Source organism: Gymnogyps californianus, chromosome 7, assembly GCF_018139145.2.
Source record: "Gymnogyps californianus isolate 813 chromosome 7, ASM1813914v2, whole genome shotgun sequence".
Lineage (NCBI taxonomy): Eukaryota > Metazoa > Chordata > Aves > Accipitriformes > Cathartidae > Gymnogyps > Gymnogyps californianus.
The window spans coordinates 715041-731789 of NC_059477.1; positions in this window are offsets into that span (position 1 = coordinate 715041).

Below are 16749 nucleotides of genomic sequence, written 5' to 3' on the forward strand. Positions count from 1 at the left end.
AGCTGGAGCTGTCCCACGGCCACCCAGGGACGGGGGCACTGCATTTTTGGAGAAACACCTTCCTCCCTGACTTTCAGGGCTTTTTACTCAACCCACTCAGGAACCTGAGGGGCAAGCTGAGAAAAACCCTACAGGGACCCCCACAGACTAGGAATGACCCCCCCCGGGCCACGCTCAGGACCAGGAGCAGGGTCAAAGCTGTCGAGCCCAGGAGGTAGAAGCAAGAGCGTAAGTCCTTAGGGATGCCTGGAGATGAGCATCTTCCCATCCTGTTGGATGGCAGGAGAGCCTGAGGACCTGCAGCAGTGGGGAGCTGGCCCCCTAAGGTGTTGTAGACCATCCGCTCTCCATGGCCAGCACTGGAGACGAGTCCCATGCTGCTGAACTCAGACCCAGAAGCGGTACTGCCAAACCCCTCATCACAGCGGGAGCATTAATTGCTATGGGGAAGAGAGGTGAAATGCCTGGGGGCTGATCCAGCTGCAGCTGTAACCTGCTCCCAAAAGTACAGGAGGTGACCAAAAGCTGTCGTTAAATAGCAGATTGATGGGTTGTCCAGGACGGCTCCAAAGGGCAAAGAGTCGACAGCACAAACCCGGCCAGTACAAACAGTTCACACACAAGGGCTGCACGAAGGCAGCAGGAGACCTGCCGCGCTGCTTCGTGGGGCCACGCAGGGCTGGCTGCCACCTCCATCACCCTGCCTTTCAGGCACAATGACTCTGACAGCATCTTTGCGTGAATGATCAGGAGAAAACGTCGTAGGCTTGGCTGTAGGAAGTTGTCTCAAGTTGAGACAACTCAAAAAAAAAAAAGCTGTAGCTCCACTGATTACAAATTACATCAGTGGAGGAGCCTGTCCGCACTATCGAGGCAGATGCATCAAATAATGCCTCTTTGGATAAACAACATCCAAAGTCAGTGGGGAAAAAAAAAAAAAAAAGAAACGCAGACTGTGCTGAACCGAAACCTCGTAAACCCAACAGCACAACAGGCGCTGTTTTTCACGCCAACACAAATTTAGGTGCATCTGTGGAAGCTGATGTTAAAACAAAGGAAAGAGGAGAAACTGGTGGTCTCAAGGAGGGGCAGGACTGCTGCTGGGCACCCCTGCACCCCATCCCTGCAGCTTCTCTAGGACTTTGGAGAGCCTCAGGCTGCCATGTGCTTTGGCTGAGGGGCAGCCAGACCAACAGGGCTCCTCCTTGGAGGGAAGGCTGGGCAGCATCCCGGGGGATGACACCAAAACGTGAAACAAAACTGTGTGTGTGTTGGGGGTGGGAAGAGACACCCCAGCCCCAAAAGAGCCAGGTGTTCGTTGTGCTGAAGACAGCGTTTTTCCCCCCAGCCAAAAAGCTTTAGTACCAGCATGAACCTGGCTGGTGTAAATAACCACCCGGGCACAGAGGTGGGTGGGCTTTGTGGAGCTGTGGAGGTGGCACCAGGAGATGAGGACACCGAAAGGCAAATTTTCAAGGCATCTCAAACCTACTGAAGATGGTCTCCAAGAGGGCAAGCGTGTCCAGGGACAAATGCTGCTGCGTGACAGTTCACGGGGGATCAGACCTGATTTGGCTCTCTAGCACGCCTGCTCGGGGCTCCCACAAGGGAGCTCACCTGGGATTTTGAAAAACAGCCAGAGGGTCCCAGGAAGAGGGCTGCCGGGAAGGGACCCGTCTTCACGCATCAGCTCAGCAGAGGCATCCTGTGAATCTGCACACCAGAGACATTTCCTCTTTGCTTTATCTCTTCCTCTCTCCCCTTCCCTCCCAGGGAATTACCCTGAGCAGCAGAAGAGCCAATCCCCCCGCCTCCTTACAGTAAGGGAAAAAGCACATCCATCTCGGCAACAGCCCGGCCACTCCACAGAGCCTTGCAAGCTGGAGGCCAGTCGGCCGCGCCAGCAAAGACTTAATGATAATGGTATGGCTTGTGCAAGGCGCCTGCTGACCGTATATGGCTCCGCGCAGCTGCAGCCTGTCAGACCCCGTGCACCCTGGCACGGGGAGCCGGCAAGGCAGGGCTCCCCCCACCCCGCCAGAGACCCCGCTCCCTGCCTGGCATCCAGCCGCCAGCCCCAAGGGCTGTTATCAGGTGCGACGTCCCACCAGGGGCGTCATCTCTGCTGTCCGACTGGACCACGGGCTTCGATCCGTGTCTGGCTTCAAAAGCATTTTAAAGGATTGCCTTTTCCAGGTCTGCGGTGCTAAACCAGGGCCAGCAGCAGCCCCGGTGCATTGAACGGCCATTTTCTTGGAAAAGTGTGGGCTAGTTTTGCAGAAATCCAGCTGATAGCTGGGCAGCAGTTTGTGAGCTGACTCCAGGGGTGTTGCAATCGTTGGGCCTAGAAGCACGCCATTGTGTCCCGGAATCTAAGGACACACGCCTGTGAAGGATGTCCCCTTTCCCTTCTTCAGACAAGGCCAGGGAAGCCAAGCCCTATGGCTCTGCTACACCGGGTCCTCCAGGAGCGGGGACCCCTCCAGCTACCTGCGTGGGGCCGGCATCCCTCCAGAGTGCCATGTAGATGGGCAAGGGGAGCCCCTCCACAGTGCCTGCACGCCCCGGGGGACGAGCACTCCCCATCCCAAGTCCCAGCCCACAGCACTGCATTGCACAGCAAGCAATAAACTTTTAGTTCAATTCCAGACCCAACCGGGGTGCAGGAAAAAAAACAAGTGCGCTTGGGACAGAATTTTTGCTTTTTCTCCTCCCAGAGATTGAGAAAAGAATGAGTGTGCTCCATTTTTCTGCTATTAACTCTTTCATGAAACCTTTCCTTCCCTTTAATCAAGTCCGCTTAGAAATGGAAAACACTCCTTCCACAGGAAATGTGCCGAAATGAATTCCCCTGGGAAAAGCCAGGATTGAACCCTCCAGCACACTCATAACCAAAGGGTGCTTTGGAAAGCAGAGAAGGACCGAGTGCCAGGTTTCCAGCTCCATCTCCTGCAGCTGGGGCTACTTTGTCCTCTCACACAGTCCCAGGAGACACCACAATTAACAAGCAGTGAAATTTCCCTGGTTGCAACCACATGAAGCACACACCAGCATCCTGCCAGCTGGCTGCGTCACCTTCCCCCCGCTCCTGGGGACCTGAGCCCCCAAGACTTACTAAGTGTTTGGGATGGTGGAGGCGTTTGCTAGGAGAGGTTTCCATGTGCTCTGGTTACCGTGGGCTGCACCTCCCCAGGCTGGCTGTAGGACCCCGGCCCCCCAAGGTGCATGATGACCCAGCTTGCCCATGGCTCAGACGCATCCCCACTGGCCACCCCATCTCCATGCTCAGACCTGCACAACGGGAGCAGCCGTGGTCCGAGCCGAGCGCTGTGCCAACCACAAATCCCTCTGGAAAGAGTGTGGCTTGTGGTGTTTCTGCACATGATAATTTAGCTTCCCACAGCAGATCTCTGCAGGAGGAGGCAGCGGAGAAACCCCTCCGAGCAGGAAAGCATCACCTCTTCCAGTACAGCGGCAGCCGCTCTCCCAGCGCAGGCGGGTGGTGCCTTGCGAGCATCCTACCATGGACATAGGGTGGGCTCAGCAGCACCAGAGGAGGGTCTCACACTCATCCACCCACCTGCAAAATGACCCAGTGGAAGAGCCAACCCATGCCATGCAGCATCTTCCAAATCCCTTGACATCCCTACGCAAAGTGGCACCTTTTTTCTTTGCCTGGCGCTCGTATCGACCCTGCAAGAGGCAGGACATCCAGGATGTGGCGCTTCTCCTCCGCTTGAATCCCTGGCTCACCCGACCCCGCGTGAACTTCTCTGCCGTGCAGTTTGCCAGTTGGGCTTTGCTCCGACCAGTTCGAGCTGGCCTGGTGGGACCCTTCCCTCCCTTCCAGCACCGTTTGGAGACATGCTCTTCCCTTCCCCATCAAAGCCTTCCCAAGCCACCCCACGGGGCCACCGCCAGTCCAAGGTGGGGGGGTGGGGGGGGGTGTTTCCAGCCACCTCGCCCATCCAGCGCGCATGGGGTGCGAGTGCCCCCCCCCCCGCCACCCCACTCTGCAGACCCCTTGCATGCCGGCACAGCCGGGACACGGCACGGGTCCACCAGCAAAGCCACAACCCCATGCCCAGGCTGGTGCGGGGTGGGTTAATATTTTTTCCCGTTACCTCACGCTGGCCTCTGGTCCTATGGAAAAAACAAACCATCTGGTAATAATATTTCTCTAATAGCTGTCTGGGTCTGTGGGAAAGCTTGGCTCGGCTTCTTAGGAAAGAAGAGAGGGTCGAGCGAGAGGGGAGGTTGCGGATGCAGCGTGGGAGCTGGAGGAGAGGAGATAATGCTCTCGGGCTCCTTTTTCTGGCCTCCCCCCCTCGCAGGGATGCTTTCCTCGGGGGGTGCCGCAGGATGCTGGGACGTCACGCGTTCGGGATACCGGGAAGGGCCTCCCCGCGCCCTCCTGGGGACAAGGGCCCCACCACGGAGGCTTGGAGGCGAATAAAGCAAAACTTACTTTCAGGGTTCTTTTTTTCCTTTTCTTCAGGAAAAACGTACACTTTACACTCAGAAAATAGAAACAGCCCAAAGCGTAGGCTTTTTGGGGTTGGGAGCATCGTGGTTTGGGGATAAAACCGGCCCAAAACAGAAAGGTTGGCAACACCTGCACTATTGCACAAACAAAACCGAGGGGGGGGGCCTGGTTTTCAGACAAAGCTGGAGAAGAAATGATGGGAGGTGTTGATGCCCAAGAATCATTGCTTGCTAGCTCCCGGCTGAGCCCTTGGCAGGCAACCGTACTTGCCCGAGCCAGCCCGCGTGGTGTCAGCAGCACCCGGGGACACGCTACCCCCAGCCCTTGGGACACCGCTGCCGGGACAGGGGACAGAGCACCCGCCTCTCCCACGCAGTCTCTCATGGAGCACATCCAGCAGGCACAGCGTGAAAACTGGGTGGAAAAACATGTGCTAACCCCTCCGGCAGTTGGGTGGAGAATATTTTCCATTTCTCTGCAATAAAACGCATCACTTGGGCAATTCCCAGGGAGTGGAGCGTGCTCGCCAGGCTGGGCACGTCTTCCCGGGGAAGGGAGGCACCAGGCAATCGAGGAACAGCCGAGCAGCCACCAGGCACAGCCCTGGCTCCAGCTGGGGGGACTGGAAGCGCTGGCTCCCACCCAGCCCCACACTGGGGGCGGGGGGCCACCCAGGGCTCCCCTGCCCTGCGGTTTGCAGAAGCCGGGCCAGCCTGCATCACCAAACTGCAAAGAGACAAGCTGGTTTTCCCCTGCCATGGATTACAGCACCACTTCTAAGCCCCACTCTCAGCATCCGTGCGGATGCTCGGCAGCTTGTTGGTGCACAACAGCACCCAGGACTGGTCCCAGCAAGCCCCGGGTGGAAGGGGTGGCACGAGACTGGCAACAGTCCCCGTCCTCTCCTGAAGCCGCACAGCAAAATCCCCGATGCCCAAGAGGTGCCGTGCTTCTCCTTTCACCCCTCGCCTGCTTTCCACCAGCTTGTCTTGTCTTTCAAGCTGCAGTGGTGCTACAGCACAGCTCATTTCTTCTGCAGAGCCAAAAGACCACCCCTAATTGCATTCATTTCATTTCCTCCTGCTCTCAAGTGCCCTCCACTCCCCTGAACATGCTTACATTTTCCCTCCGCATAGGCAGCAAGCCCCAAAGCCCTAGGAAGCACAGAGGTCTATCTTGCTTGTTGGATACCCTATAGATAACATACCTCGGCTGGCTTCATGGCACAGTGCAGTGCAGAGCCAGCCTGACCCTTTTCTATGCTTTTCCAGGGGGACGATCCACCCCAACCCAGGAGCTTGCACGTGTCTGGCAAACTCCCTGAGGTCCCTGTTAGCCCCTTCCCAGGCTGTTTCTGCTCCCAGTTTTTTCAGCACGCACAGTTTATACTCATTATTTTTACCACTCCAGCAGCCATCACAGCTTCTGGGGTGGCTGTGCCCTTCGAGGCAGTCCTAGGATGCAGCAAGGCTTTCAGCTGAGCTCTCTTTACACCAGAGCCAGATATTGCCTGCAGCCTTCTCCTAGAAGCCTAAAACAAGTCAGCTACCCTTCCTGGCAAGGACGCCTTCCCAGCCCACTCCAAGCAGTGCCAAGCATCCTCCTCAGATCTTTTGCAGACAATGAAAAGCAAACATAAACCATCCAACCATTTTGCTGTCCTCGAGCCTATTATTTCCCCTGCTCTGTGCTTAGCCGTGGCTGAGACAGCAGAGATGATGCTGAGCTGGAGGAGCAGCAGGGAGGACAGCTGTCCCTCGGGGGCACCGCTGAGGAGGAGCAGCACTCTCGGGGGGACAGCCCTTGGTCCTGCAGGCATGCACCCTGCCTGGGAGAGCTCTAGCACAGCCCCCTTCCAAAGGGACAGGAGCATCCAGCTTTTAAAAGGTACCACATCACCAAGCTGGCCAGGGCGCTGGAGCACAGGGCACACAAGGAGAGGCTGAGCTGCTCCATCCTGGAGCAGAAGCAGGGGTTACAGAGGAGAGAGCAGACCAGAGGCCCCCAGCACAAGCTGCAGCAAGGGAAATTCCAGCAGGTCATAAAGATAAGCATCTCTCCTTCACCGCTTTATTTTTTTAGAGGAACAGCCAAAGGTAAACAGGCTGTTTCAAATCTCCAAACACTCACCCTCTCAGGAGGAAGCCACTGAGCACTGCAGCCAGCTGCCCTCCAGCACAGGGCTGGAGGCAATGGGGAGGGGTGTGGGGCATCTGCATCCCTTTTAATGCCTTCACAGGGGCACAGATGCTTTGTGTTTCAGCTGATGCATCCTGCAGAGGAAAAGCCAGTGCATGCAGGTGAAGGACGTTGGGTGCTTAACATCCCTCCACATCCCACCTCTCCAGCCTGGGCAGGGATTCAAGCCCTGTGGGTGGGCAGCAGTATTTGAGGGCTGTTTGCACTCACAGCTCCACCAGCTCCTTCCTGGGGCTGTTCCCACCCTGGGCTGTCTCTGGCTGTGTCTCCCAGCACCATGCAAGGGTGCACGGCCATGCAAGGTGTTCATGGGTGGCCCGTGGCTTGCTGGGAGGTGGGAAAGGAGCGCTGAGCCAGGCTGGCCCATGTTTCCTAGAGCATCGGTCTCAGTTGGTGACATCTCGCTTTGGGAGGGTCTCCACGGTGCCACTGCTCTGAGGAATGGGACAGGAGTGGGAACAGGGGGTTTTCTCTAAGCCAGAGCGTATGACCCACTGCTGAGGCAGGAGAAACCCAGAAAACCTGTTTTTTAGTGAAAAGTGGGTGCCAGGCCTGGAGCTGCATGTTCTGGGTGGCTTTGTTGCTTGCCTGAGCCAGGCACCGAGCCGGGCTGGCTGCTGGCATCCCGGGCAGCGACACACCACGGGAGCCAGCATGGGCAGCAGTGTGCGTCTTCAGTCCCCGGGAAGCGTTGCCTTTGCCGCGTCACCTCATCCAAAATAAAGACATTTGTGAAGGAGAGCAGGAGCAAAATGATTTTTTTCTAGGCAAATTCCCATCTCAGGCAAGGTAACAGCGTGCTTTTAAGAATGGCCCCAGCTGACTTTTTACCACAGAAGCTCCCTGGCTTTCTGCAAGCTGGCCAAGGGTGGCTTTTCCTCCTGGGGATGCTCTGGGGTACAGATGCTGGATGGGGTGGGCATGAGCACCTTTTTTTGCCATGGGCCCATAATGCTGATTACGAGCCGACCGAGACCTCCCCAGATGGTGCCACAGGCTGACGCCTCTATATAGGGCCAGTGCGATCAGCTGTGGGGCTGGGCCCCCAGCGAAGGGGGTGCCAGGGATGGCACAGATGAGGGGAGGATGACTTCCCACTTGAAGGCACTTGGGGCAAGCACCAGTGCCCCTACAGATTTGGGGCTAGTGCTCCCTGGGGAGTAGGTTTAGCAGGGGTGAAAAGCAGGCTCCCGCAGCAATGCTTTGGCTCAGCCAGCTGCTGAAATCCAGAGGGGCTGCCTGCCCGCGGCCCCTTCGCAGGGCCAAACGGAAGCAGGGGTGACGTGCACTGCAGAAAATACAACTCCAAATGGAGAAAAAGGTCAAAATGGGCATTTTTGCCTTTGTTTCCCCATGGGGCAGAGGTCCGGGCAGGCAGCGCTGGCATCTCCTGGCTGCCCGGCTGCGTTTCAGCCCTGGGGATGGAGACCCGTGCTGCATGGGGCAACACGCAGAGCCAGGGACGAAGCCGGCAGCTCCGCTTCTGATCATCACAGGGCGATACCCTCCGCTTGAGGCTGGCTGTACCCAAGGGCATGGGCACGGGTGGGCATGGGCGGGCATGGAGGGGCACTGCCGGGGCTGGTCGCGTGGCAGTGAGGAGCATGTTGTGGAAGGTGGCAAAGCCACCTGAGCTACACGAGCATGCGGACCGCACCCGAACGAGATGTAAACAGCGCGTGGCAATGATGGGATAAGATTGTGAGGCTATAATAGCACAGGGATGTATGTAAGTTATAGAGGCTGTTAATATGTTTTGGAGGGCTTTAAGGACTTTGTTCAGCTGCTTAAAAGTAGTCATTCATGATAAAGCAGAACTCATAGCTTGCTTAATGCTTTTGCTTAATGCTGACCTATTCCCTGATTGGAGGAATAAGAAGATTTGGAAAGCCCTAGGGCCAGTTTGAGCCTGAAAAAGGAGACGTAGTAACCACTAGCCTAAAAAACAGGAAAGAGAAAGAAGAGAAAGAGAAAAAGGACCCCGTGAGAGAGAAGACGACCCCAGACCCGAATATTACTGTTGGACCAGACTGTGGTGTGAGGGGAGGGAATTTAGATTGTAAAGGTAAATTGCCCAGGGAGTTGCCTGCTGCGAAGGGACTCGGGTCCGAGTCCTTGATCAGTGTGTGAATGCTCGGCAGTGGCTGCTCCCTTAACAGTTTGGCGACCCAGATTGGGACCCGAGGTCACTCTCAGAACCTCTCGGATCCAAACCTCCAACTCCCGGCGCAGAGTGAGCTCACCCAAGGATTTTGGACACGGGGGGGCACCGAATCACTAGAGTGGTGTTAAGTCCCCTAAATCTAAATTCAAGATAGGGGAAAGGACAGAGTTCAGGTGGGTTCAAGTCCTGCCCGGAGAGATTTTAAGGAGGAGGTTTCAAGTCCTGCCTGAGGTGCGTAGCCTGATCGGCGTAAATTGCACACGAGTTTGTATGCAGTCTGATCAACGTAAGACGTACGATTGAGAGTTGTTCAGAGATTTTGAAGGGGGGTTTGAGTCCCGCCTGGATTAAATCATGGGTAACATAACTGGAGTAGAGAAAGGGACGCCCTTAGCAGAGATACTACAAAATTGGGGAAAAATCTATGGTGCAAATTTACTACCAAAAAAGCACGCAACAGTTCTATGTTGACAAGGGTGGCCATTCGTCACCCGAGATGGAGGCAGTGAAGACCAACAGCCACCACAAGGGACTTTTGACCAACATCGACTGACCTTTTTGTGACACCGACCTGAGGACCGGTTCCTGGGACAAATGGATTATTGGTATGTGTGGGATGATTGGGTGCGGGAGAGACAACATCCAAGGAGAAAAAAGGGGCTGACGGGAAAGCCAACCTGTAAGGTAACTTTGGCCATAGCTGAGGCTACAGCCCCAAATGATGACCACACGAGGACCTCCCCGACTCCTGCCCCACCTTATGGTCTCTGTACTGACCTCCCCCCAGACTCCTGTGCAGCAACTGTGGGACTTTACCCCATGGTTTCAAACATTTTGACTAATCTGGCCGCTTTACGGCCAAGGGATGACCATGCATGCCCCACATTGAGGGTTTATACTAATCAACCGTGGAATCCAAATGATTTAGCCTTATGGAGGAGTAAAATGCCAAGATAAAGGGAGGAGGCAGAAAAATGTGCGCAGTTATTTTTGAATATCTGCATGGGGCACAATCCTAACTGGGGGGACACACCCAAATCTTAGTCCAAGAATTATTCCACCCAGATGAAACAGAGAAGATACTAACTAAGGATGCGGAATTAGCACAACAGGTGGGAGAGAGAGAAATCCGTGGCCGACAGTAAATCTGAACTGGAACTATGATATGGCTGGAGACAGAGCCCATTGCCAAACAGCCCTAAGAAATTTAATAGAGGCAGTTCGAGCAAGTGGAGAACGTAGGGTGAACTGGCCAAAGGTACAAGAATGTAGACAAAAAATAGATGAACATCCCAGTGATTTCTGGGAATGACTCCGACAAGCTCTGTTGAAATATGGAGGAATGAATGATCAAAGTTTTAATGATGCCCTGGCGATGAGTGTTTTTGTAGACCAAGCGGCACCTGAAATTCAGAAGTATTTTAAAGAACATATGCCCAGGTGGCAGGGGGAAAGTTTACAAAAAAGTTTTAAGTGTTGCAACTTTTGTGCATGATGTAAGGGAGGAAAAACAGAAGGCAGAACTACTATGAGAAAAGAAAAAGGCAAAAGAACAAGAGAGAAATCTTTTAGCTGCAATTTTGACAAAGAACCTCCAACCTAGAAGCCAAGGAAGAGGAAGAGGGAGACCAGGACAAAGGTTTAGATCCAGGCCGGGAGGTGGAGTGTTTTAGCACAAAGTGTGGGAATAGAGTGTTACTACTGTCACCGACGAGAACATATGCAGCGAGAATGTCCTCTCTGCCTACGAGGACCAGGGAAAAAAGAAGAATCAGAAATGGAACCCCTAATTAGTAGGGAAAGATCATATTCACAGTGACTCGAAAATGGGGATCCTGGAGGTGAGGGGGAAAACTGGGAGCAAATAGAAATATTTGATTTGTGGGGTACCCAACTAGACCAAAGTGGATGGATAAGAGGTAAAGTGGAAGGACAGGAAGTTGAATTTTTAGTAGACATGGGAGCTACATTATCCGTTTTAAATTTTATTCCAAAAGGATCTAAAATGAAGGATAAAGTTCTGATACATGGAGTCACAGGGGAGGGAGAAAAATATTTAAGTAAACCCCTGTTAATAACGATTGGAAACAAAAGTGTATGGGGAAAATTTGTATTAGCAGAAGACTCCCTAGCAAACTTACTGGGAAGAGATTTATTACAAACGTTAGATGTAGAATCGTGGTTGTCACCCTAGGGAGTTGACTTGATTATTATCAGAATGAGTATTGTAACCAAAGGAATAGAAAAGGATGAAGAAATTCCTAGTGCCTAAAAGATTGTGGACTAAAACAACTACAGATGTAGGACTACTGGTATCGGCACAACCAGTACACATAAAAACAAAGGGAGGACCCACACCAGCAGTAAAACGATACCCCATACCCTGGGAAGCAGAAAAATGTATACAGAAACAAATAGATAGGTACGTAGCCCAAGGGATTTTAAAATTCTGCTCATCACCCTACAACATCCTGATACGCCCTGTAAAAAAGAACAGGGTAGATGAAGATGGGGACCCTGAGTATCAGTTCGTACAATATTTAAGAGCTGTAAACCAGCATGTGATTGTTCCCCACCCAGTAGTGCCTGACCCTTCCGCTATTCTATCACAAATACCACCTTGGGCTAGAGTTTTTACGGTGATAGATTTGACTGCCGCTTTTTTCAGTACAGTGTTAGAAGAAAGCCAAATCCTGTTTGCTTTTATATGGAAGGGGCAGCAATTTACATGGACGCATCTCCCTCAGGGATTGGGAGAATCCCCCACAATTTTTTCGTGAATATTGGAAAACGACCTCAAAGATGTCGAATTACCTGAGGGATCTGTTTTGCTACAATAGGTAGATGACTTGCTGATAGTAAGTAAAAGTAAAGAAGCATGTTTAAAAGATACTGTACATTTGTGTACCGCCCTAGCAGAAAAGGGGCATCGTGCATCTCCATTCAAACTCCAGCTGTGTCAGAAAGAGGTAAAATATCTAGGATTTATTGTTAGAGAAGGTGAACGAGTCATAGACCCGGAGAGGGTGGAGGCCATAGTTAAGATACCACGCCCCATTACAAAGAAACAGGTAAAGGGGGGCTTTGGGAGCAGTAGGATTTTGTAGACCATGGATACCTGGACCAGGGGAATTGACCAAACCCCTCACAGATGCTACAAGGAGGGAAGAAGTGGAACCCATTATGTGGGGACCAGAAAGACAAAAGGCTTTTAAGGCCGTTAAGGGAGCTTTAGCTTCATCCCCCGCACTTGGACTACCAGATTATAAGAAACCCTTTAACTTATATGTCCATGAGCGAAAAGAAGTAGCAAGCGGGGTAATGACACAAACTAGGACCCCACCAAAGACCAATAGCATATTACTCCACTCAGTTAGATCCTGTAGCAGCAGGAGCCCCTGCATGTATCATGTGGGCAGTGGCAGCTGCAGCAACCGTAGTGGAAAAAAGTCGCCCTCTCATTCTGGGACACCCAGTAACCGTCTATGTCCCACATGAGGCAGAGATACTACCGAAACAATATGCAGCCCAGGCATTATCACCACAATGGGCGCATCGATACGAGATAATATAATATTATAATTACAGACAATATAAACATCAAGAGATGTAACACACTGAATCCAGCAACTCTAATACCTCTGCCAGATGATGGAGAGGAGCACCATCAGTGTGAGCAAGCAATCCACATTATAAATAAACCTCGAAACAGACTTAACAGATGAACCAATATCAAACCCTGATCTAATTCTTTTTGTGGATGGCTCATCCTATTATCAAGGTGGTTGAAGGCGTGCCGGATATGCCATAGTCAACCAAAAACAGGTGACAGAAGCAGAGCCACTCTCAGAAAGAACAAGCGCACAAGGAGAAGAATTACTGGCACTAACGCATGCAGTGCACCTAGGGAAAGCGAAGCGAGTTAACGTTTATACTGATTCACGATATGCCTTCAGAGCGTGCCATGCTACTGGAATGCTGTGGAAGCAACGAGGCTTCCTAACGTCATTGGGAGGAAGAGTGGCAAATGGGAAAGAAATACAAGACCTGATGGAAGCAATCCAACTACCTAGAAAAATTGCCATGATGCATTGCCCTGCTCGCACTAAAGATAAAACAGAGATCAGCCAGGGTAATGAACTAGCCAATGCTGCTGCAAAAGCCGCCGCATTAGAGCCCCGGAAGGAATGTATGGCTGCAATACCTGCACAGAACCAGAATAAATGGCCAGATCTTACCGATCCAAAAGCAATGTATGAAAAAGACTGCTCAGTGGAAGAGAGAAAGCAGTGGGAAAAATGGGAAGCTAAACAAGAAGAAAGTGGGATTTGGACAAGTGGGAGAAAACTGATCTTACCAAAGAAATATATCGTCACAGTGGCCAGGTGGTTCCATGACAAAGCCCACAGAGGAGCAGAGGCCATAGCGGAACAGATACAAAAAGAATGGTCGGCTCCAGGAATTCATGGAGCAGCGAAGAGAGTTGTTAGCAGCTGCCCAACATGTTTAAAATTCTCAGACACTTGGCCTCATAAAGAGCCTGGCGGGCAGCCTTGGGCATATTTCCCCTTCCAAAGACTTCAGATAGATTATGCCGATATGCCCCCAGCAAATGGATATAAATATCTTTTAGTTATAGTGGACCAATTATCTGGATGGGTAGAAGCATTCCAAACCCGGAGGGCAGACGGGGCGGGGAGTAGCAAAAGTTTTACTGAAAGAAGTAATACCGAGGCACGGAGTCCCAGAATCAATGAGTCAGATAGGGGTAGCCACTTTACAGCAAATGTAATAGGCCAATTATATAGATCCTTAGGTATAGAGAGAAACTTATATACCCCTACCATCCACAATCCTCAGGACAGGTAGAAAGAATGAACAGAACATTAAAGGACAGGATAGCAAAACCACGTAAATGTTCGGGCCTGAAATGGCTTGATGCATTGAATTTGGTGCTGTGGGACATTAGAAACAACCCACGGCGGCCTACAGGGCTGACTCCTGCAGAGATGTTATTTGGGAGACATTTAGCCATACCAGGGACTTACATCCCAGCAAAGATCAGCCTGGTGGAGGGAGATGAACGATTAACACAATAGGTGATAAGTATGCAGCAATACTTCAAACAGAACCAAAAAATGGCTATGTGGAGCCAACCGGTCCCTACAGAAATCCAAGTACATGGAATACAACCAGGGGACCGGGTATTAATTAAAGTATTTTGAAGCAAATCTAAACTGGAACCTAAATGGGAAGGACCTTATGTTTTTACTTACTTTTATGTTCTTATTTCGCTATTAAAGTCGCAGGAAAGGACCACTGGATACACCACTCACCTGCGAAACGGACCGATAATGACCATGGAGCATCTGACAAAGATTAACCTGAAATTACTAGGGTTGGTACTCCTGGGTACCTGTGCGCACACGTCACAACGGCCACGGACCCAAGCGCATTTTGGATACACGGATAGGATGGGGCAGAAATCAAAGATAAACAGATTACATTTATCCATGGTAGTTATGCACGGTAATGAGGTGTTTTTGGAAAACGAGTGGAGTTGGGACCAGGGGGGAACGCCTACTAAGACCCCCCCAACTCAGGCAAAACAAGGGAAAGAGATTAAGGTACGATGCCAAATGACTAACGGAACGAGCTATGAAAAGGCCTCTCAAATTACTGTAAGAGATATCTATAATGGCCCAAGTTGAATGAGAGTGATATGTTCAAATCAGAATCAAGAAAGAGAAAGTTGGCAAAATTTCACCTTGACACAACCAGTGTTTGTAATATGTCTGTGGGCCGATAAAAGGGCAGGTAGGAACTTATTTGTAGGCATAGAAACTACCAGCGGCCCCAAAAGGAAAAACCAAACTGCATTGTCATTTAAGTTGGAAATTATAACTCTTACAACTACAATACAGATCCCCACAAGACAAGAAGGTCAGCCGGCTAATCCGGAAAAAGAAATAACTTTAACCCCCCAGATAACTAGAGTTGGACCATATGTTGTTAAAAGGGTAGGACAACAACAACTCCTATTTAATCCATCCTGGTCCCTGAAACGAGTAGAGTTGGGCATGGAAATCAACATATCAGCTATCAAACCCATTTGTTCACCGTTTCTTAATACAACCTATATGGGAGGGTTAGCTTAGCTACATGGTCCGGCCTTGCCTCCTCCCAAGAGAATAAAAAGAGATGCCTCAGGAATCCTAGGGACTAGTTTAGGAGTACTAAACAGCATTCCTGCGGAAGTATTAGCCAATAAACTCAGCACAGTTACCACTGACCTGCATAAATTAGAACATCCGCTACGATCATCCCTAGAGGCATTAGGAGCGGGCAATGGCTGACATCTAAAATCTTACCATATTGGAAAATGACTGAGGAAAAAGATAATTTACTCATAATAAGCGCTTTAGAAGAAACTCAAAATAATACATTGCTAGCACTGAGCTGTATTCAGGCACAACTGTGGGTACAGAACACAGTTGCAGCACTTCTTAGGGAAGGGGAAGCAGGCATGCTACCAGCTGAAATCCGAAAAATCACGTGAAACAATGTCACCGAATTGGAAAAAGACCTCCAGACATGGTGGAAATGAATTAATTTTACTTATGACCCATTACGACAAAAGTCAATATCATATGTATTAATGGTAACTAATGCTTTAGTATATACTATTTAGCCTATAATAACCTTGGGCCTCAACCACAATGGAACTATATTCTATCCAATCTGACATAGAACCTGGGCTTGGCAAAATGGGAAAGAGTGGCAAACTATAGACCCAGGAGCCTGCTCAGCACACGAGCAGCATGGATACGTTTGTGAAAGTAACACTTCAAGAGCACAAGATATCTGCTTAGACATAGATCAAAAGATTTGTCACTTTGAAAAACGACCAGGTGAAGACCCTAAATCAACAATAATATACACAGGCCAAGGCTGTGTCTGTCTAAGAACCCAGTGTCAAAAGCTGATTGTTGATAACAGAACGATCGTCCTAAAAGACCATCTAAATATTTGTGTATGTAACTTTACAAAAATAATAGGTTGTGATTTTAATTATAGTGCCCCCATCACCACGCATCTAATAATAAGATCCAGTTATGAGATATATCAGGACCTGACCCCTATATCGAGGGGGATGAACCTCACAATAGTAAAAAAGCTATTACAACATAAAGACTTAAGGGATGTCCTACAGAAGAATCGGGGTAATAACCATCAAACCCTGATCACCATACACCATAATGCCAAGGAAATACATCGAGTTTTAGAGAGAATAAAAACAGACGGAGAACATAAATGGTGGGAAACATTCTTTGGATGGTCGCCAGCTGCGACGGGAATCCTGAACCGTGTGTTAGACCCAACAGTAGTTTTGTTAACGCTAACTGTATTATGCTTGCTTTTAGTTTTGATATTATATATAAAAACTTGGAGAGTGATGCAACGTATAGAACACCTCCAGACAGTCGTCTGGATGCATTAGAAGGTATGCTAAAGAAAAACAAAGGGAGGGCTGTTGTGGAAGGTGGCAAAGCTGAGCTACATGAGCATGCAGACCGCACCCGAACGAGATGTAAACAGCGCGTGGCAATGATGGGATAAGATTGTGAGGCTATAATAGCACAGGGACGTATGTAAGTTATAGAGGCTGTTAATATGTTTTGGAGGGCTTTAAGGACTTTGTTCAGCTGCTTAAAAGTAGTCATTCATGATAAAGCAGAACTCATAGCTTGCTTAATGCTTTTGCTTAATGCTGACCTATTCCCTGATTGGAGGAATAAGAAGATTTGGAAAGCCCTAGGGCCAGTTTGAGCCTGAAAAAGGAGACGTAGTAACCACTAGCCTAAAAAACAGGAAAGAGAAAGAAGAGAAAGAGAAAAAG